This window comes from Aegilops tauschii, chromosome 2, assembly GCF_002575655.3.
Source record: "Aegilops tauschii subsp. strangulata cultivar AL8/78 chromosome 2, Aet v6.0, whole genome shotgun sequence".
In the NCBI taxonomy this organism is placed as follows: Eukaryota; Viridiplantae; Streptophyta; class Magnoliopsida; order Poales; family Poaceae; genus Aegilops; species Aegilops tauschii.
This window is the reverse complement of record NC_053036.3, coordinates 570,174,664-570,197,289: the sequence shown is the minus strand read 5'-3', so window position 1 is coordinate 570,197,289 and position 22,626 is coordinate 570,174,664. Positions and strand designations below refer to the sequence as shown.

The window sequence follows — 22,626 nt, the reverse complement described above, 5'->3', positions numbered from 1 at the left end:
ATTCTATGTATATATGAGCAAGAAAGTGAGAAAAATATTTTTATGAAAGATTTTATGCATTACCATAGAACAAATCATTCCCTGTCAGTCAAGATACCATTTAAACAATCTATTAACACTAAATCAACAAGTTACACTGATCTCAGTACTCTAAGAGCATTTTAGGGTTTTCATCACCTCAGAGTCGTTTTCATAGCTGCGTTGCCAAACAGCTAACCTTTACTACAGCTGTTTCCGCGGCACAGCAGTTTTGCCAGCACAGCAAGTCCATAGCTGAATCTGTTGAAACTGAAGCCCAAACAAACACAGCCATAGCAGAGCCGTTAGAAAACGCGCCTTGGCATGTCCTCCCTTGTCATCAGTTTTTACGTATACAGATAAAGACAGAAAGCTTAAATCCAAGAATGTTTTCTCGGGGAATTCCTGTCCTCACGTGACCTCCTGTATTAATAAGCTTGCTCTGGCTAACCGAGGCAAGGCAACCCAGGAGCAACAACACAGTAACAAACCATGGCTGCCTGCACTGCAAGAATCCACCATATCTTGCTCGCGCTATCCGGTGCTTTCTACCTCGCGTCGCACTCCGCCGCATTCTCCGCCTGGGATCACCCCGGTGTGATCCCTCGCCTGGCTGACCAAGATACCTTCCTTGCACTTAATGTCACCGTGGGCATGTTTGATCTCCTCGACTTGGACTGGTGCTCTATGGAGGAGCTGCCTCCTCCCGGCGCCGTCACCAGGCCGGCAGTTATCCGCCGCGGTTCAACCTTTCCCAGGCCTGTGATGCTCATCAGCACTCCTGAGGGCTCCTTGAGAGAGAAACATGACTATGATAACTGTACCGCCAGGTTTTTCTCTCATTTCTCTTCCGCGTTCGAAGAAGAAATTGTAATTGGGCTGTCCGAGAGCATGAGCCGAAGAGTGCCCCGTCCAACCCCTCACAGGCTCCCAGACCAACCTAGGGAGCGAAAATATGGCCGTAGAGCGATGACCACAAGGAAGAAACAGCAGCCTGTTGCGATCCGCGGGGAGCTCGCGTCGTCGTGGTTGAAGCAAGCGGCTGTGGCAGGTTCGGCTTTGTTTGGGTTGATTTGCGCTGTGCCAGCTCTTCTGCTCTGCTGCATACGCGGAAAGAGGCTGAGGCAGAGCACATCGGTTATCGAGCTCCGGCGAGGATTAGGACCTAGGGAGTTTCGCTACCGCGAGCTTGCCGCCGCGACAGACAATTTCGCCGAGCAGAAAAAGATCGGGAGAGGGGGGTTCGGTCCGGTGTACTGCGGCTACTTGAGTGACCAAGACCGGCATGTGGCCATCAAGACGCTCTCGGGGGAGCCGACGGCGGTGCAGGGGCGCAAGGAGTTTGAGGCAGAGGTCAGTGTCATGAGCCAGCTTAGGCACCGCAACATCGTCCAGCTCGTCGGCTGGTACCGTCGCCGGGGACGACTAGCGCTCGTCTACGAGCTCATGCCCGGAGGCAGCCTCGACACCCATCTCTACAGTCCTGACAGACGCTTATTAACGTGGCCAGAGAGGTACGTAGCTCTCCTTCTGTATCCACCAACCTCTGTCCTGTACTGACTACTGACCACTACCAGTGCAGATACAAGATTGCTCTTGGCCTGGGCTCTGCCTTGCGGTACCTCCACACGGAATGCGACCAGTGCATCGTGCACGGCGACATCAAACCCGCAAACGTGATGCTGGACGCGTCGCGCAACGCCAAGCTCGGCGACTTCGGGCTAGCGAGGCTCGTCGACCACGGAGCCGAGCCACGGACAACGCAGGTCGTCAAGGGAACCCTCGGGTACACCTTCGGAGTTCGTCAGCAGCCACAGGCCGGGCGCCGAGTCCGACGTGTACAGCTTCGGCGTCGTGCGCCTCGAGATCGCCTGCGGCAGGCGGCCGACGTTGACGCGTACGGATCATCAAGCCTCGACGGCGCTGCTGGCCTCGGTCCGTGGCATGAACCACCGGAACCAGATCGTCGATGCAGCAGACCGGAGGCTGAATGGCGAGTTTGACAGGCTGCAGATGGAGCGTCTGCTTGTGACAGGGCTGTGGTGCGCGCACCACGACCCGATGCGGCGGCCGTCCGTTGCGCAGGCCATGGATGTGCTACGATCTGCAGACGCCAAGTTGCCCGTGCTTGCAGAGATGCGTGGCGCTGGGGAGGTTCGGTCTTTGGAGGCACAGGCTTATGACGATGTGCCTGCCGAGAACTCTGCTTATTTAACAACAGAAAGTGCGTCCCTTATGACCGATGATTCCGAGCACTCCCAATGCATCATATGCTAAGCTACATCATATGTGTTTAGAACTTTAAATACATCTTCTTCAATGGCTCAATTATTTATTTAATGTCGTGGTATATCTTAGATACACCTTCTAGTGACTTACTCATCATTCATGTAAAATCTCATAAATTCCATGTTGTTTGCCGAGTGTTTTTCACGGCGGTTCTACTAAAACTCAGTCCACTGAGTTTTAGTGAAGTCTTGGTCACGGACGATTCCGTGACCGTTAGATCCTTGCGTTGCTTCAAGATGCGTGCAGTTATGTGGTCCCTTGTAAATCAACCCACGCAGGCGACGAACTGGGTAGTTTTGTCTTTTTTTAACGGGGCAAGCTTTTGGGTAGTGGGCTGGGCAGGTGAGTGGTATTTTCCGTTGTCTGTTGGTCTTTATTTTGCCGGTTGTTGCTCTTCTAGGAATGTTTGGGTCGATTTTTTTCTACAAAAGGAGAACGAACAAGAGAGCGAACTGCCTTGTATCTCTTTATTTTCTTCTTAGTAGCAGTATAAAGCATTTAGTTCATAGGTTTTACAATTTTTCACTTCTATTTTATTTTTTATTTTAGTTTCTCTTTTTGGGTTCATACGGAATTGTTAAAACCAAGTCCATTGAGTTTTAGCCAAGTCTCAGTCGAGTCCCTAGTAGTTAGAACTATGCAACTATGTTTGTCTTGTATTGTAAGCAGACCGTTTTAGTTGCGCGACTGGTCGGTTTCCTTTTCTTCTTTTCTTCTGTTGTTTTGTTAATCTTGTGCGAGTTTTTTTCCTTGTCTGGTTTAGGGCTTTTCATGTCTCCTTTTTAGGCTGCAATTTTTCAACGGGGGAAACAAATCGTTCAAAGAGGGGAGGGAAAGCGGTTGAGAACTATCAGCGGCAACTATTTTGTATCGTACTTTAATTTAATTTTTCTTGTAAGTTTTTTTAATTATTTGTGTGTGTGTTCCAAGTTCCTTCTGATGTTGATTTTTATAGTATTTTCATCATTTTCTTCATTTTTATTTATTTCATTTTTATTGCTCTTTCAAAATTTATTTGCATGATTCTTACTACTTTTTATGTTTTTACTTTCTTTTTACTAAACAACCTTTTTTCAAAATTGAAAATATTATCAACTGCTTGCATAATCGCCCTCGACTGAAATTGTATGTCTTCAATGAGACTGGAGCTCAACAGTGTTTTGTCGGGGAGGGGGCAGTTACATGTCTACCACTAGGCACACAACTGCAAGTGTCGCGCCCCGATCGCAACTACATTCAATGTAACTACAACTAGTGTTTGTTTTGTCGTTGATGGAGGGGGAAGTTGCATGTCTGTACTAACCACACAACTTCAAGTTTCGTCCTCCGACTGCAACTTTGTGGTGTTTTGTCGGAAGGGCCAATTGCATGCGTGCCACTAGGCATGCAACTAGAGTGTAGCCCCCAACACCAACTGCATGTATTCAACGTGGCTGCAACAATGTGGTGTTTTTGTTCAGAAGGGACAGTTCCATGCCTGTCATTAGGCATGCAATTGCAAGTATCACCCACAACTGCAACTCTGTGGTGTTTTGTCGATGAAAGAGGCAATTGCATGTCTGACAACTAGGCACATAACTGTAAGTGTCACCCTCAACTGCAATTGCATGTCCTTTAAGGTGACTGCAACTCAATGGTGCTTTTCTCAGGGGAGAGGGCAACTACACGTCTACCACTAGGCACGCAACTACAAGTGTCGCCCCAGGCTGCAATTGCATGCCTTCAACATGGTTGCAACTCAGTGGTATTTTGTCTGGGAGTGAGAATTTGCATGTTCTTCACTAGACACGGACTGCAAGTGTCGCCTTCCCCCACCTCAACTGCAAAATGCATATCTTCAATGCAACTTCAACTTAGTGGTGTTTTATCCGAGGGAGGGGGTAGTTGCATGTTTGTCATGAGGCATGCAACCAAAAGTGTTGCTCCTGAATGCAACTACACGTCTCTGTAGTGTTTTGTTCAGGGGAGGGGCAGTTGCATGTCTGCCAGGCATGCAACTGCAAGTGGCATCCCCGAATGCAACTGCATGTCTTCATCATGACTGCAACTATGTGGTATTTTTCTGGGGATGGGGGCAGTTGCATGTCTACCACTAGGGATGCAAGTCTCCCTGAATGCAACTGCATGTCTTCAAGGCGACTGCAACTACATGATGTTTTTTTTAGGGGAGGGGAGCCGCATGTCTGCCACTAGGCACACAACTGCAAGTGTCGCCCCCAAATGCAACTTCATGTGTTTCAACGTGACTGCAACTATGTGGTGTTTTGTTCGGGGAAGGGGCAGTTGCATATTTTCACTAGGCATGCAACTGCAAGTGCCACCCCCGAATGCAATTGCATATCTTTGACCCGACGACAACTATATGTTGTTTTGCCCGGGAGGGGGAAGGCAGTTGCATATATGTCACTAGGCATGTAACTATAAGTATCGTCCTCAAATGTAATTGCATGTCTTCAACACAATTTGCAATTCAGTTGTGTTTTGTCTCGGAGGGGGAGGGCGCAATTGCATGTCTACCATTGGGCATGCAATTGCAAGTGTCGTCACTGACTACATCTCTGTGTTGTTTTGTCGATGGGAGGGAGGGCTCAGTTCCGTGTATGCCACTGTCGGTACTAAAATCGGCGGATATCGGCTAGGGGGGACCCGAGCTGTGGATCTCGGCTAGGGAGGCCCAACACGAGTCTATAAGAATAAGTTGTGTAGTAGACATCAAGGATACCGATGCATCCCAGGTTTGGTAAAGTATCACGAAGCAAAGGAAACATCACATAATAACCGAAGGTTCACTCGAATGCCATTCGTGTAATCATAGGGTCCAATATGGACGTCCATGGTTCCGCTATCGGTCACTGAAAGAAGGGGTTTCATTCATGTCTATGATTTACCAAACCTACAGGGTCACAAGCTTAAGGTCATCACTATGTGCTGAGTGTTAGTAGGACGAGATTATCGAGGATGTATTTGTGGTATTGTTTCATTAATATTCAACATAGTTTTCAGAGGAATCGGAAGCGTTTCGGGGTCACCGGAAGGGTTTCGGAGTTTATCGGGCAATACCAGGTATTGCCAATAAATAATATATAGGTAGAAAATATTTCCAGTGATGTTAAATTATATATAAAATGCTCTGGTAATTTTTAGAGGGATTTAATATTTAATTTAATATCAACAGGTCTAAAAAGGCCAAGCGGTGGAAGGCAATTTGGGCTACCAAGGCCCAAGTGGGGGAGGCGCCCCTTTGCCAAGGAAGGAGGCCGAATTGGAGGGGGGGGGGGGCTCCTCCGCCCCTTCATTGGCCAGTGCCCCAAGGAGGGTCTTTCCCTCCTTAGTGGATGCCCTCTTCTCCCCAGCTAACCTATATATACTTGAGGTATTGTCCCTATTGGATATACAAGTTTTGGAGCCTCCTCTAGTTCATCTAGTTCTAGTTCTAGTTTCTCCTAGTTTATCCAATTAGAGCTAGATCTAGTTCTTCTAATCCTCATAATTATAAGCCTAGTGTGGTTCTAATCTCCACCCTCTAATTACCCGGCGATGATTAGCTCTGGATGGCGAAGCACTGCCGGATCGTGAAGATCGCACGCTTGTAATCAAGTAGAGAGGCCATGCTTTCGGTCTTCTATTCGAGGGGTAGTTCGAGGGCGGTACGCGGGATTGACATCAACGGTTTGAGGGACTCCAAGTACGATCTACGCCGACTCGTCTGCTTCCGCTGCAACTCCGGAGTCAGTAACGATCACTGATCCAAACTGTATATGCATCTTCATATTGTTCCTGGGTGATCATAGGGTGAATTGTTTTTGTTATCTACTACGTTTCCCAACACATAATTTAGTCTTGCAACTAAAATTTGAGTGTAATTGCTTGCGGCCAACGGTTAATTATGAACAAAGTTTTAAATAGCTCACACATAGAGTTGCTATAACAAGATTGAAAATGATGCTAATAGCTTGCTAAATGTTGCTATAGCACTAAATTGGAGTCATTTAGTACCGCTAACCCACTGCAGCTAGAGTAGGGACACAAGTGAGTTCCCCAAAGCAATCAATTTTTTTTGAGATACATGATGGATTGAGCCAGAGTTTAGTTATTAAATTAGCATGCCTAGTGCTTGTTTCAGGTTTGAATATGTGTATGTAAAATATATGTGATATATAATACATAGTGCCTAATTGTATGCTTATTTTAAAGAAACGCTAAATGGGCTTAGCTCCTCCATAGTTTTTGATCGAGCCGCCGCTAAATAAAATACCTCGATATTTAAACTTGATTATTAGTGTTAAGTTTCCTTTGGTTTATCTACCAATTAAATAATATTGAACTGAACGGATAATTATAATATCATGGTTCTACTCTATGAAAGCTAACATGCTTTATTAAAAGAATTGAAGACTTTAGATCTTGTCATGATATTGCAAGCCTATATAAGAATATGGTTGAATTCTAAAGCACATCATGTTTTCTATGGCTTATTGCCTCATTGGGTTGGCGTTACTGCTATCGATAGCGACAACAATAGTTGAAAGGGTCATCTCAGCAAAGCCAATAATCAAGACCAGGTTGCGCAACAAAATGTCAAGTGGCTGGCTTAATGATTTGATGTGTGTTACACTGATGGTGATTTATTCGAAAGTGTTGATCTTGGTAAAATTAAGAAAGCTTTTCAAACAAAGGGTAAGGCATTGTCATTGCCTGGTTCTTCTAAACGTCATTGATGCTTCCTTGTTGGTAAGTTTTTGGGTTGCTCTTCTATTTAAATATGTTCGCACCTGCATAGTGTTTGATTATTTAGTTTCTGATCACATAAAAAAATTAGTGCGAACTATTAGCGTGTATGGACAACTTTTGTTTTGCATAAAAAAATATGTTTTATATTCCGTCCACCTAAAAAAATCGCCTTCCGCTACTGGCAAAATATAATATCCCCACGATATAAAGCCATACATATATTGTGATTTGTATGTGTAAAACCGGCATATTGTGAGTTGCATCCTTTTGGTATTGACATTTCGATTTTGGTATTGACGGGTCATAAATTCCAAATATATAAAATTCGCTAAAATGCAAAATCATTGAAACATATAAAAGTAATTTTGAAAAGAAGGTTATTACCTTTTGGCATTTTTTCATTAAAAAATCCAATTGTTTCATTGACATTCTAAAAATATTTTTTATTCCAATAGTTTCAATTATTTTGTAATTTTTTTTTGAAAATAACGCTACAAATTAATTCAGAAAAATTTATATAAGTACAAAACAATTACAGACATTTCCGTCACATTACAACTATTACGACCATGTATCAATCAACTTCAAAAACATTTCATATACATACCAAAAAATTCAGTGTTTCGAAATAATTTACAAACATAATAAATACATTTTCCCACACATTTTAATTGCTCAATCACATTTTAATAATTTTTTGGAACATTCCATATGCATTGCACCGACACTTTATTTATTTCAAATATTTTTCAATAATAGTAGTCCTTTAAAAAATGAATCTTGTGATTTTTAATCAATTTTAAAACAAAATTTGAAAAATATGTAAACTATTTTAAGTCCTCGTTTTTGTGGGGAAATTGGTTGAAGTATTTGAATCTTTGATTTCATGAATAAAATTTATTTATTATATTTCTTTCAAAAAAAAAATTGGAAGGTCGCGGATTCCAAATATATTATCAATAAACTTCCACTAAATCCAAATCGCTCAAACATATAAAAGTAATTTTTTAAATCTTTCAAAAGAAGTTTGATATATTTTTTGGCATTGTTTGATTAAAGAAATTCAATTATTTCAGTAACATTACAAAAAGATACATTTTATTCAAATATTTGTAATATTTTATTATTTTTGAAGAACTTCAGAAATTAAATCAAAAACATACATATGAGTACCAAAAAATAACAGGTATTTCCATCAGATTTCAATTGTTACAGTCATGTTTCAGTCACTTTTTAGAAACACTTCATAGGTACCAGAAATAAGCTTGTTTCGGAACAATTTCAAGATGTAATTGATATATTTTCACACACATTGTAATTCCTCAGTCATATGTTAATCAATTCTGGAACATTCCAAAGACATTTTTCACACTAATTTTAGTTATTTCATAAAAATTTCGATAATTTTAGTTGCATTTTGGAAAACTAGAAAACTTTCATTTCAATTTTTGAGAATTAATTCTGAAACAAAATTTGAAAATTATTATCGATTATTTGAAGTCTTTCTGTTGCCGGCAAATTCATTGAAGCCTTCGAATCTTAGGTTGCATTAAACAACTTTTTTGAAAATTTATTTATGTCCTTTCGGCATTTACTAGATGGGGTCCGTCCTGTGAATACCGAATATCTAGTATATGGATTGATATATGCTGTGTATTGGAACATTGCTAAAAGAGCTCACTATCTGAAAATAGATATGCAGGGGAGTGCCGACTTTTGGTGAGTGAGCTCTAAGGCGCTCGGTATTTTAGAAAGTTCAAAAGGCATATTTTCAAAGTCGAAAAAAAATTCCATGAAAACTTATATGTGTTCCGCATGAACATGTAAATTTTTTTTTGAAAATATTCTGATTTGTACGATGTACAAAAAAATCGACCCAACAACAAAAAGGGCCCATTTTAGCAATATACATATTTGTCTTCTTTTTGTACGCCACGTGTGAAAGTATATTGTTATGAAATATTGCATTTACATAATATACATGTGCTTCGGATGTTATGTAGCTAGCTACAATTGATTTTTTATAACACCACCTCATGTATTAATTAACAAAAGAACGTGTTATAATCGTTCATTACAGAGTTCACCACACAGGGCGGTACATCATTAACTAGAATCCCATCCACTCTATTATCAAAACTAAACTTAGCTATTAGATGGGCCACCTCATTAGCCGATCGCCTAATCTTTGACACTCTCAAGCTATCCATTAGCTTAGAAATACTCCATGCTTCCTTCTTCACATCGTGTAGAGCTGATCTATCATTGAATTCGTTTGGAAAAATCGCCGCAACAAAAGCACAATCAGTCTCTAAAATTATAGGAGAATGAAGTGCCATACCTATATAAAGACCAGAATGCAAGCTCAGAGTTCCGCTTCCTCCACGCTACTACACCTCCCAATGTAGTCCCATGAAGAGATCAAGACTTTGCCAGCAAAATCCCTAGCCACCACACCCACACTTTGAAGGAAATATGCCCTAGAGGCAATAATAAATTTGTTAGTTATATTTCCTTATATCATGATAAATGTTTATTATTCATGCTAGAATTGTATTAACCGGAAACTTAGTACATGTGTGAATACATAGACAAACAGAGTGTCACTAGTATGCCTCTTCTTGACTAGCTCATTGAATCAAAGATGGTTAAGTTTCCTAGCCATATACATGAGTTGTCATTTCATTAACGGGATCACATCATTAGAGAATGATGTGATTGACTTGACCCATCCGTTAGCTTAGCACGATGATCATTTAGTTTGTTGCTATTGCTTTCTTCATGACTTATACATGTTCCTATGACTATGAGATTATGCAACTCCCGAATACCGGAGGAACACTTAGTGTGCTATCAAATGTCACAACGTAACTGGGTCATTATAAAGATGCTCTACAGGTGTCTCCGATGGTGTTTGTTGAGTTGGCATAGATCGAGATTAGGATTTGTCACTCCGAGTATCGGAGAGGTATCTCTGGGCCCTCTCGGTAATGCACATCACTATAAGCCTTGCAAGAAATGTGACTAATGAGTTAGTTGCAGGATGATGCATTACAGAACGAGTAAAGAGACTTGCCGGTAACGAGATTGAACAGGTATTGAGATACCGACGATCGAATCTCGGGCAAGTAACATACCGATGCCAAAGGGAACAACGTATGTTGTTTTGCGGTTTGACAGATAAAGATCTTCGTAGAATATGTAGGAACCAATATGAGCATCTAGGTTCCGCTATTGGTTATTTACTGGAAACGAGTCTCGGTCATGTCTACATAGTTCACGAACCCGTAGGGTCCGCACGCTTAACGTGCGGTGACGATCGGTATTATGAGTTTATGTGTTTTGATGTACCGAATGTAGTTCGGAGTCCCGGATGTGACCACGGACATGACGAGGAGTCTCGAAATGGGCGAGACATAAATATTGATATATTGGACGGCTATGTTCGGACGCCGGAAGGGTTCCGGGAGGTTTCGGATAAAACCGGAGTGCCGGAGGGTTATCGGAACCCCCGGGGGAACTAATGGGCCTCGATGGGCCTTAGTGGAGAGAGAGAGGGGCGGCCAGGGCAGGCCACGCGCCCCCTCCCCCTTGAGTCCGAATAGGACAAGGAAGGGGGGGGGCGGCGCCCCCCTTTTTCCTTTCCCCCTCTCCCTCTCCTTCCTCCCCCCTCTCTCCATTTGGTGGAAACCTACTAGGACTTGGAGTCCTAGTAGGATTCCCCTCTTGGGGCCGCGCCAAGGAGGGCCGGCTGGCCTCCCCCTCCCTCCTTTATATACGTGGGGAGGGGGGCACCCTAGAACACACAAGTTGATTGTTTAGCCGTGTGCGGTGCCCCCCTCAACAGATTTCCACCTCGGTCATATCGTTGTAGTGCTCAGGCGAAGAACTGCGTCGGTAACTTCATCATCACCGTCATCACGCCGTCGTGCCGACGAAGCTCTCCCTCGACACTCAGCTGGATCTAGAATTCATGGGATGTCACCGAGCTAAACGTGTGCAGATCGCGGAGGTGCCATACTTTCGGTACTAGGTTCGGTCGGATCGTGAAGACGTACGACTACATCAACCGCGTTGTTATAACGCTTCCGCTTTCGGTCTACAAGGGTACGTGGACAACACTCTCCCCTCTCGTTGCTATGCATCACCTAGATGGATCTTACGTGTGCGTAGGAATTTTTTTGAAATTACTGCGTTCCCCAACAATGGCATCCGAGCCAGGTCTATGCGTAGATGGTATCTGCACGAGTAGAACACAAAGAGTTGTGGGCGATAATAGTCATACTGCTTACCAGCGTGTCATACTTTGATTCGGCGGTATTTTCGGATAAAGCGGGCTGGACCGACATTACGCATACGGTTACGCGAGACTGGTTCTACCGACGTGCTGCGCACACAGGTGGCAGACGGGTGTTAGTTTCTCCAACTTTAGTTGAATTGAGTGTGACTACGCCCGGTCCTTGTTGAAGGTTAAAACAACACACTCAACGAATAATTGTTGTGGTTTTGATGCGTAGGTAAGAACGGTTGTTGCTCAGCCTGTAGTAGCCACGTAAAACTTGCAACAACAAAGTAGAGGACGTCTAACTTGTTTTTGCAGGGCATGTTGTGATGTGATATGGTCAAGACATGATGCTAAATTTTATTGTATGAGATGATCATATTTTGTAATAGAGTTATCGACAACTGGCAGGAGCCATATGGTTGTCTCTTTATTGTATGGAATGCAGTCGCCTTGTAATTGTTTTTACTTTATCACTAAGCGATAGCGATAGTCATAGAAGAAATAGTTGGCGAGACGACAATGATGCTATGATGGAGATCAAGGTGTCGCGCCGGTGAAGATGGTGATCATGATGGTGCTTTGGAGATGGAGATCAAAGGCACAAGATGATGATGGCCATATCATATCATTTATATTAATTGCATGTGATGTTTATCCTTTATGCATCTTATTTTGCTTAGTTCGACGGTAGCATTATAAGATGATCTCTCACTAAATTTCAAGGTACAAGTGTTCTCCCTGAGTATGCACCGTTGTGAAAGTTCGTCGTGCCGAGACACCACGTGATGATCGGGTGTGATAAGCTCTACGTTCACATACAACGGGTGCAAGCCAGTTTGCACACGCAGAATACTCGGGTTAAACTTTACGAGCCTAGCATATGCAGATATGGCCTCGGAACACTGAGACCGAAAGGTCAAGCGTGAATCATATAGTAGATATGATCAACATAGTGATGTCCACCATTGAAAACTAATCCATCTCACGTGATGATCGGACATGGTTTAGTTGATTTGGATCACGTGATCACTTAGATGATTAGAGGGATGTCGATCTAAGTGGGAGTTTTTAAGTAATATGATAAATTAAACTTTAATTTATCATGAACTTAGTACCTGATAGTATTCTGCATGTCTATGTTGTGGTAGATCAATGGCCCGTGCTACTGTTCCTTTGAATTTTAATGCGTTCCTAGAGAAAGCTAAGTTGAAAGATGATGGTAGCAACTACACAGACTGGGTCCGTAACTTGAGGATTATCCTCATTGCTGCACATAAGAACTACGCCCTGGAAGCACCGCTAGGTGCCAGGCATGCTGCAGATGCTGCTGATGACGTTAAGTACGTGTGGCAAAGCAAAGTTGATGACTACTCGATAGTTCAGTGTGCCATGCTTTGCGGCTTAGAACCGGGACTTCAACATCGTTTTGAACGTCATGGAGCATATGAGATGTTCCAGGAGTTGAAATTAATATTTCAAGCAAATGCCCGGATTGAGAGATATGAAGTCTCCAATAAGTTCTACAGCTGTAAAATGGAGGAGAATAGTTCTGTCAGTGAACATATACTCAGAATGTCTGGGTACCACAACCACTTGACTCAGCTGAGAGTTAATCTTCCTGATGATAGTGTCATTGACAGAGTTCTTCAATAACTGCCACCAAGCTACAAGAGCTTTGTGATGAACTATAATATGCAAGGGATGGATAAGACAATTCTCGAGCTCTTTGCAATGCTAAAGGCTGCGGAGGTAGAAATCAAGAAGGAGCATCAAGTGTTGATGGTCAACAAGACCACCAGTTTCAAGAAAAAGGGTAAAGGGAAGAAGGGTAACTTAAAGAAGAACAGCAAGCAAGTTGCTGCTCAAGTGAAGAAGCCCAAGTCTGGACCTAAGCCTGAGACTGAGTGCTTCTACTACAAAGGGACTGGTCACTGGAAGCGGAACTGCCCCAAGTATTTGGCGGATAAGAAGGATGGCAAGGTGAATAAAGGTATATGTGAAATACATGTTATTGACGTGTACCTTACTAATGCTCGCAGTAGTGCCTGGGTATTTGATACTGGTTCTGTTGCTAATATTTGCAACTCAAAACAGGGACTACGGATTAAGCGAAGATTGGCTAAGGACGAGGTGATGATGCGCGTGGGAAATGGTTCCAAAGTCGATGTGATCGCGGTCGACACGCTACCTCTACATCTACCTTCGGGATTAGTTTTAGACCTGAATAATTGTTATTTGGTGCCAGCGTTAAGCATGAACATTATACCTGGATCTTGTTTGATGCGAGACTGTTATTCATTTAAATCCGAGAATAATGGTTGTTCAATTTATATGAGTAATATCTTTTATGGTCATGCACCCTTGAAGAGTGGTCTATTTTTGTTGAATCTCGATAGTAGTGACACACATATTCATAATATTGAAGCCAAAAGATGCAAAGTTGATAATGATAGTGCAACTATTTGTGGCACTGCCGTTTGGGTCATATTGGTGTAAAGCGCATGAAGAAACTCCATTCTGATGGACTTTTGGAATCACTTGATTATGTATCGCTTGGTACTTGCGAACCATGCCTCATGGGCAAGATGACTAAAACTCTGTTCTCCGGAACAATGGAGCGAGCAACAGATTTATTGGAAATCATACATACCGATGTATGTGGTCCAATGAACATTGAGGCTCGCGGCGGGTGAGGGAGTCCTCGGGCGTCCGGCCTGTTAGCCATGGGCCGGACCGATGGGCTGTGAAGATACGAAGAACGAAGACTGCACCCGTGTCCGGATGGGACTCTCCCTGGCATGGAAGGCAAGCTTGGCGACTAAATAAGTAGATTCCTTTCTTTGTAACCGATCTTGTGTAACCCTAGATCCTCCCAGTGTCTATATAAACCGGAGGACTTAGTCCGGAGGAGGCAGATTCATTACCATAGTCATACAGGCTAGGCTTTTAGGGTTTAGCCATTACGATCTCGTGGTAGATCAACTCTTGTAATACTCATATTCATCAAGATCAATCAAGCAGGAAGTAGGGTATTACCTCCATAGAGAGGGCCCGAACCTGGGTAAACATTGTGTCCCCTGTCTCCTGCTACCATCGACCTTAGACGCACAGTTCGGGACCCCCTACCCGAGATCCGCCGGTTTTGACATCGACATTGGTGCTTTCATTGAGAGTTCCACTGTGACGTCGACAACAGGATCGATGGCTCGTCTTGTTCTCAAGGACAGTATCACCGCCGGAGGAGCACTGGCCCCAGGCCAAACCCTCCGGCTGGACGGCTTTACCATGAACGCCCGTTCGGTCGTCGTGCCGACGCTGACCTCTCGGGTCATCGAAAATCCCCTTCGTATCGACTCCGAGCACTCCAAGCAGATGGATCCAGCGGAGCTTTCATCTTTAAACGAGCTCCTAGATCGCATCGCCGCCCTGGGGGTCGCTACAGACTACGATCGAATTGGGCTTACACCCGATCAAAGGGAAATCAAATCTCCACCGATCACCCACCAGATAGCGGTAGTCGAGGAGCGAGACGACAACTCTTCCTCCATACTAAGGACGGACTATGTCCGGATCTCCGGCTTCGAAGAACCGGATACCCACCAGCGAGGAGATGCATCCTGCCCTCCGAACATAGAATCGGACGACGGGCCTAAGAAATCAGTGGATATCCCGGAGCCCGATCTGTTAAGTTCGGAAGACCCTCAGACTCCGGATCCAAAATCGAGCCAGGGTTCAGATTTAAAACCACCCACCCACCCAAATATAAGCGCTCTCATGAGCATAGAACAGCAGTCTCAGGAAACGGTCCACCACTTCTGGGCCAGATTCCTTCTTGTCAAAGACAAGATTAAAGATTGCTGCGACAAGGAAGCGATCTCAGCGTTCTGCAACAATTGCATGGATGAAGGAATCCTCAATGCCATCAACCGCCATCGCATACTACACTTTGCTGACTTGGCAACTATCGTACAGAAGTACAGCGCAATGGAAAGCGCCTGGAAAACTCAGGCAGCCCGTTGGGAACCATCGGTCCCCACTCAACCCCTCATTCAGGAGAAAAGGGCGCACCCTTGCAACACGCCCGGCCCAATAGTAAAGAAATATAAGTCCAGCACGAGGCGCAGAACCGTTCTGGAAGGATGGCTTGATGGGCCATGCAAAATACACGCAACACCGGATAACATACCATCACATAGCCTTAGAGCATGTTGGATACTCCGGCAAGTGGCCAAGAGCGGCGAGGATATCCTCACCAAGAATACCCCAGAACAACACTCCCCAGAAGACGACGACCCCAAAGTACTGACGGTCTTCGAGACATTCGCCTCAAACAACAGGCGCAAAAGGGCACTCCGCGGACTCGCCGAAGTCTGTCAAATAGCAACAATAAACCCTTGGAACGATACGGCTATAACTTTTAATGCCAGTGACGAACCAAAATACAGGACAGTCCGAGCACCAGCTGCCTTGGTCCTCAGTCCAATCGTGGACCGCTTTCGGCTCACAATGGTTCTCATGGACGGCGGCATCGGACTAAACCTCATCTATGAAGATACACTCCACAAAATGGAAATAGACAGGAGCCCCATCGATCAAAGCAGCACGACCTTCCAAGGAATCATTCCCAGTCGGGAGGCGTGGTGTGTGGGAAAAATAACACTCGACGTGGTATTCGGCACGCCGGAGAATTATTGGTCTGAAGAAATAAACTTCCAAGTGCCCCCTTTCAACAGCGGATATCATGCCCTCTTGGGGTGAGAGGCATTTACACGCTTTCAAGCTGTACCTCATTACGGGTACATGAAGCTTATGTTGCCCGGGCCCAACGGCATAATCACTCTCGCCAGTGATCCGGACATAGCACTTCGCGCCAAAAATAAAACCGCATCCCTGGCCCTTGAGGCATTATCTGAAGCCCTCGCGGCCAAAGAATTAACCGCACTGTGCTCCACGGTGGACAGGGACGATGTGATCTTAGACAAACGCCCCAAATCTACCTCCTTCAAGCCAGCGGAAGGAATAGTCAAATTCCAGGTCCATCCAACGGACCCCAAGAAGACAACATTTATTGGGGCACAACTAGACCCAACGGTCGACGCCGCGCTACCGGATTTCCTTCGCGAAAACTGGGATATATTCGCCTGGCACCCTTCTGACATGCCAGGAATCCCGCGCAAGCTGGCCGAACACAGCCTCAACATATTAAAGGGATATAAACTGGTCAAACAAACACTGCGGCGCTTTGCCGAACCCAAACGCCAAGCCATGGGAGAAGAGCTAGCCAAGCTAATCGAGGCCGGATTCATTAGAGAAATAAAACACCCGGACTGGCTGGCAAACCTGGTGATGGTACCAACGAAGGATAAATCCTGGCGCCTGTGCGGCGATTCTAAACACCTCAATGAGGCTTGCCCTAAGGATCCCTTTCCCGTCCCCCACATTGATCAAATCATTGATGCTACCGCAGGACACGACTCACTATGTTTCCTCGACGCATATTCCGGATACCATCAAATCAAAATGAAGGAGTCCGATCAAGCTGCAACAACATTCATCACCCCATATGGGCCATTCTGCTTCAACACCATGCCCTTCGGGCTCAAGAACGACGGCGCCACCTACCAACGCATGATCCAAACATGCCCGGAGAAACAGATCGGAAAGACAGTCAAAGCCTATGTGGACGACGTCATAATCAAGACAAGGCATGTCAAAACACTAATAGATGACCTACGTCTCACATTTGACAACCTCCGCGCATATGACATTAAGCTCAATCCGGAAAAGTGTGTTTTTGGTGTCCTCGCAGGAAAGCTGCTGGGCTTCATCGTTTCCAATAGAGGAATTGAAGCAAATCCAGCCAAAATCCATGCTTTGTCACAATTGGCTACGCCAACAGACCTTAAACAAGTCCAAAACTCGCGGGTTGCGTGGCAGCTCTAAGCCGCTTTATCTCCAGATTGGGAGAAAAGGCACTGCCACTCTATCGCCTTCTATGGCGAACTGATCACTTCGAGTGGACGGACGCGGCAACAGCCGGACTGGAAGAAATAAAAACCCTTCTAGCGAGCAACCCAATCCTGGCCGCGCCAAACATCGGCGAACCCATGTTACTATACATATCGGCAACACATCAGGTGGTGAGCGCCGTGCTCGTCGTTGAACGAGAACAGGACGGACACAAATTCCCGCTTCAGAAGCCAGTATACTACGTATCCACTGTCCTTACACCATGCAAATCCCAGTACCCCCATTATCAAAAGATAGAATACGCGGTCTTCATGGCATCCAGAAAGCTATGACACTACTTCCAGGAGTGTTCGATTACGGTGGCTTCCGAAGTACCACTCAATGACATAATAAGCAACCGCGATGCCACGGGCCGGATTGCCAAATGGGCCATTGAGCTCCTTCCATTTGATATTACATACAAACCACGTCGAGCTATTAAATCCCAAGTACTGGCTGACCTCGTCGCCGAATGGACAGAGGCCGAACTCCCTAAAGAGTACGACACATATTCCAATTGGGTTATGTATTTCGATGGCTCCAAAATGCTGGCAGGGCTAGGACCGGGCGTCGTTTTAACGTCCCCCACTAGAGACGTCGTTCAGTACGTACTCCAAATACTATACACAGACTCCAATAACGCAGCCGAATACGAGGCGTTATTGCATGGTCTCCGGATGGCTGTCTCCATGGGCATACAACGCCTAGAGGTGTGCGGGGACTCAAACCTTGCCATATGTCAAATAAATGGAGACTTCGATGCCAGAGATCCAAAGATGGCAGCTTATCGTAATGTCGTCCTAAAAATGTCGGCTCGGTTCGAGGGGCTCGAGTTCCATCACGTGGCCCGAGAAAGTAATCAGGCGGCGGATGTTCTCGCTCGTATCGGCGCCAATCGCGACCGCGTCCAATCTAATATCTTTCTGGAAAGGCTTTTAAGCCATCAGTGGTGTGGTAGGGGGAAAGCGGCAACACTAGTCTGGATCCGAACACACCGTTATCATCGGAGGCTCAGCCACCGAAATAACACCGTCGGCCCATCTCATTATGGCAGTCATTGCCCCATGGACCGAACCCTTCTTGGCCTACCTTAATAGGAAGGAACTTCCCGAGGATCAGAATGAGGCCCGCCGCATCGTTCGGCATTCGAAGGCCTACAAGGTTCACGACGGAGAGCTCTATAAGAAAAGCGCTACCGGAGTCCTTCAAAGATGTATCTCCGAGTAGGAGGGGCGGCAGCTCCTGGCTGAGATTCATGCCGGTCTTGGCGGGCACCACGCCGCAGCTCGGGCCCTTGTTAGCAAGGCCTTCCGTACAGGGTTTTATTGGCCGACGGCCCGAGCAGATGCACAAGATCTTGTCCAACATTGCGTCGGATGCCAACTCTTCGCCAACCAAAGCCATATGCCCCCACTGCCCTACAAACAATCCCCATCACTTGGCCTTTTGCGGTTTGGGGACTGGATATGTTAGGACCCCTTAAAGGAGGAAGCCATAAGAAAAAATATCTGCTGGTCATGGTGGATAAATTCACTAAGTGGATAGAGGCCAAACCAGTTAAAACGGCCGAGTCCGGGCCGGTGATAGAATTCATATCCGGCGTCGTACGCCGTTATGGTGTTCCACACAACATCATCACTGATAACGGCTCCAACTTCACAGCCAACGAAGTGAAAACCTGGTGCGCTAATCTGGGCAACAAGCTCGATTACGCCTCTGTCTATCATCCACAGACAAACGGTCAAGTCGAATGAGCCAATGGTCTTATTATGAGCGGCATCAAGCCTAGACTAGTGCGGTCTTTGAAAGAATCAGACAAGCACTGGGTTGAGGAGCTCGACTCCGTACTCTGGGGGCTGCGGACCACGCCCAATCGCACTACCGGATACACACCTTTCTTCATGGTGTACGACGCAGAGGCAGTGTTACCCTGTGACATTATTCATGACTCACCTCGAGTCCGCATGTACGAAGAGAGAGAGGCCGAGTGTCACAGCCCTAGAGTCATGACTGTAAATAGTTGCATCAGTGAGCATGCATCATGTTTTTAATTCAAAGGAAATTTGAATTGGGGATGACCAAGCCCTGGCACTAAATCAATTCAACTAGGTTCAAGTTTAAATCTTTTCAATGAACCCAAATGCCCTTTAGAAAAGTTCATGATTTTTGTTAAAGGTGAAAACCTCTGCCAAAAATGATGCACCTATTTCTAGGCCATCCTGGATTTTGAATTAAATCTTATTGTATTTGACTTTTGGGCATTTAAATGCTATAAATAATTTAAATGTTCAAATAATGTTGGAACTATTTTTGGGCCACTGAAATAATTCAGCAAGTGTCCATGAATATTTTCAGGATTTTAGGAAAATGCCTTGGTATTTTTCCTAAGCTCAAAACAGAGGCAAATAATTAGAAAACAAAAACAAATTAGAAAACAGAAGAGAGGGAGAGCTTACCTGGCCTCACCTGTGCAGCCACCAGAGGGGCCAGCCCACCACTGTAGCGGCCTAGCCCACCGAGGGCAGAGCCGTCTTCCTCCTCGTGCCAGTAGGCAGAGGGGAAGCGTGGAGCGCGCGCGTGCGAGCGCGGCCACCTCCTGCTTGCCACCGAGGCGCCCCCGACGCGTCTGGAGACGCCCCGCAGCCCCTCGCTTCTCTCCCTCACTCGCTGCTCTCTCTCCCGACCTCTTCCCCCTCCTCTGCTCCCTCTTCCTCTCTGCCCGAGTGGTGCTCGGCGACGCCGCTCGCCGTTGCCGTGGCCACCGAGCCCCCCCTCGCCTAGCTAGGATGCCCAGCAGCTCCGCCGCTTCATCCTCGACCCCCACACGAGCCAAGCGACGCCGGACGCCCCACAACGCCGCCTTTGCCCTCGTCTTCAACCTCGGGCACTGGAGATCGCCACCGCCGATTCGACACCTCCGAGCCGTCCCCGAGCGTGCTAAGCATCCCTACAGCCTCTATGTGAGCTCCTACGCCGTTTCCCTCTTACCCCGACGCCGTTCACGACCTGTAGCCGTTGATTCTACGCTGACGTGTCCGTTGACCCGACCCCACCCGTCTGTGACACAAAATGTCACAGGGTCACTGACCAGTGGGTCCCGCTGGTCAGGTTTGACCCTGGCCAGCCCGTTGACTCACTGACGCAGTGATGACGTCATGCTGACGCAGTATTACATTTTCTGGATTTATTTTTAATCAGGAAATTCCAGAAAATATCCTAAACTTCTAAAATTCATATAAATTCAACCGTAACTCCAAATGAAATATTTTATATATGAAAAATTATCAGAAAAATCCAATCTATCCATCTGCACTGGTTTCATGCATGATAAAGCAACTTAAACCTTCTGTTTATATCAATACATATTAATGCACTTTATAAAACCATAACTTGAGTTTGTATTTGAATCTTTGATTCAAATAAGCTCAAACCACCATGGTTGTAGATGCATTAGCCCAACGCACTCATCTTGCCATGTAATATTCATGCATCATATTGTTGGATTGCAGTGATTATGTCCTTCTCTGTTTGCCGGTAACCGTCCCCTCTCAGTAGATGATGCTCCGATGACGTGATCGATGACACCGATGAAGAACTATAATATCTTCAGAAGTGCCAGGCAAGCAAAACCCCCTTGTCCATTCCGATACAAACCCACTCTCTCTCGCTCCTGCTCTCTTTTATTGCATTAGGACAACAACGATTCATCTGTTACTTGCTGCGGTAGTTGAACCCCTTATCCTCTGCATGACCTGTCATTGCCACAGTAAATAGATGAAACCCACTAGCATGAGTAGGAGTTGTTTGAGCCCTGGTGTGCCTACTCATTCATGCTTGTATGTCATGCCTGCTATTGCTTAGAGTTGTGTTAGGTCTGATTCATCGGGGATGAGTTGGAATGGTGATGAACATGTCCTACTGTGTGTGAGCTCAGTGTGTGAACACGTTTTGGTAAAGGTAGCGGTGAGAGGCCATGTAGGAGTACATGGTGGGTTGTCTCATTGTAGCCGTCCTCAGGAACCGACACCCTCGCTGGGCTTCCGCTTGAAGGTTGCAGAGTACATGTCGTGTAAACGGCGGTAAGTGGTGAGAGCGTGTGTGTTGAAGTACACCCCTGCAGGGTTAACATCATCTATTCGAATAGCCGTGTCCGCGGAAATGGACTTCTGGGTTGCCTATAATAGTTCATAGACAAGTGAAAGTGGATACTCTAAAATGCGCAAGATAAGCGTGAGTGCTATGGATGGCGTTCTCGTAGGGAGACGGGAGCAGACCCATAGTGGAGTATTGATATGGTGATTATGTGGACTCGTGTGCGCCACCTCAAAGAGTTACTTGCAGTCATAGTTTAGGATAGCCACCGAGTCAAAGCTGGCTTGCTGCAGTCAAACTCCACCACCCCCCTTTGTTGATACCGATGCATATGTAGCTAGTTCTGATGTAAGTCTTGCTGGGTACATTTGTACTCACGTTTGCCTATTTTATGTTTTGCAGAGAGACGTCAGTCTCGCTAGTAGTTCCGTGTGGACTTCGATGTTTAGCTTGATACCTCAGCTACGATCTTGTGCCCTCGGCAGGATCTGGTAGATAGTCAGGCTTCTCAGCCTTTTTCATTTGTAGATGTCTGTACTCAGACATGTTAAGCTTCCGCATGTGTTTGACTTGTATGCTCTGAATGTTGGGTCATGAGACCCATGTTTGTAATATCTGGCTCTTCGGAGCCTAATGAATAAATACTCTGAGTCGTAGAGTCTTGTTGTGATGCCATATTGTATTTGCACATATCGAGCATATTGTGTGTATGATTGAAATGCTTGGTATGTGTGGGATCCGACAACCTAGTTGTTTATCCTTGGTAGCCTCTCTTATGGGGAAATGTAGTCTTGTGCTTCCATGAGCCATAGTAGTCCGCTACAGCCCGGTTCACCGGAGTCCTGCTAGCCCAGCACTACTGCTCCGGAACACTTGACTGGCCGGCATGTGATTCACTTCGTTCCGGTGTCTGTCCCTTCGGGGAAATGTCACACGGTGACATCCGGAGTCCTGCCTAGCCTGCTACAGCCCGGGTTCCCGGAGTCCCGTTAGCCCAGTGCTACAGCCCGGATTCACACGCTGCTGACCGACATGCTCGATGTTGATTCATGTATGCCTGTCCCCGTAAGTTAGTGCCACTTTGGGTTCACGACTAGTCATGTCGGCCCGGGTTCTCTGTCATATGGATGCTAGCGACATTATCATATACGTGAGCCAAAAGGCGCAAACGGTCCCGGGCCATGGTAAGGCGACACCCGTGG

General features: G+C 45.7%; 1 pseudogene; it reads left to right on the top strand.

The window, feature by feature from the left end:
- The first annotated feature begins 510 nt into the window (after nucleotides 1–510).
- On the top strand, nucleotides 511–2,295 carry LOC109734272 (probable kinase CHARK; annotated as a pseudogene).
- The last annotated feature ends 20,331 nt before the right edge of the window (nucleotides 2,296–22,626 follow it).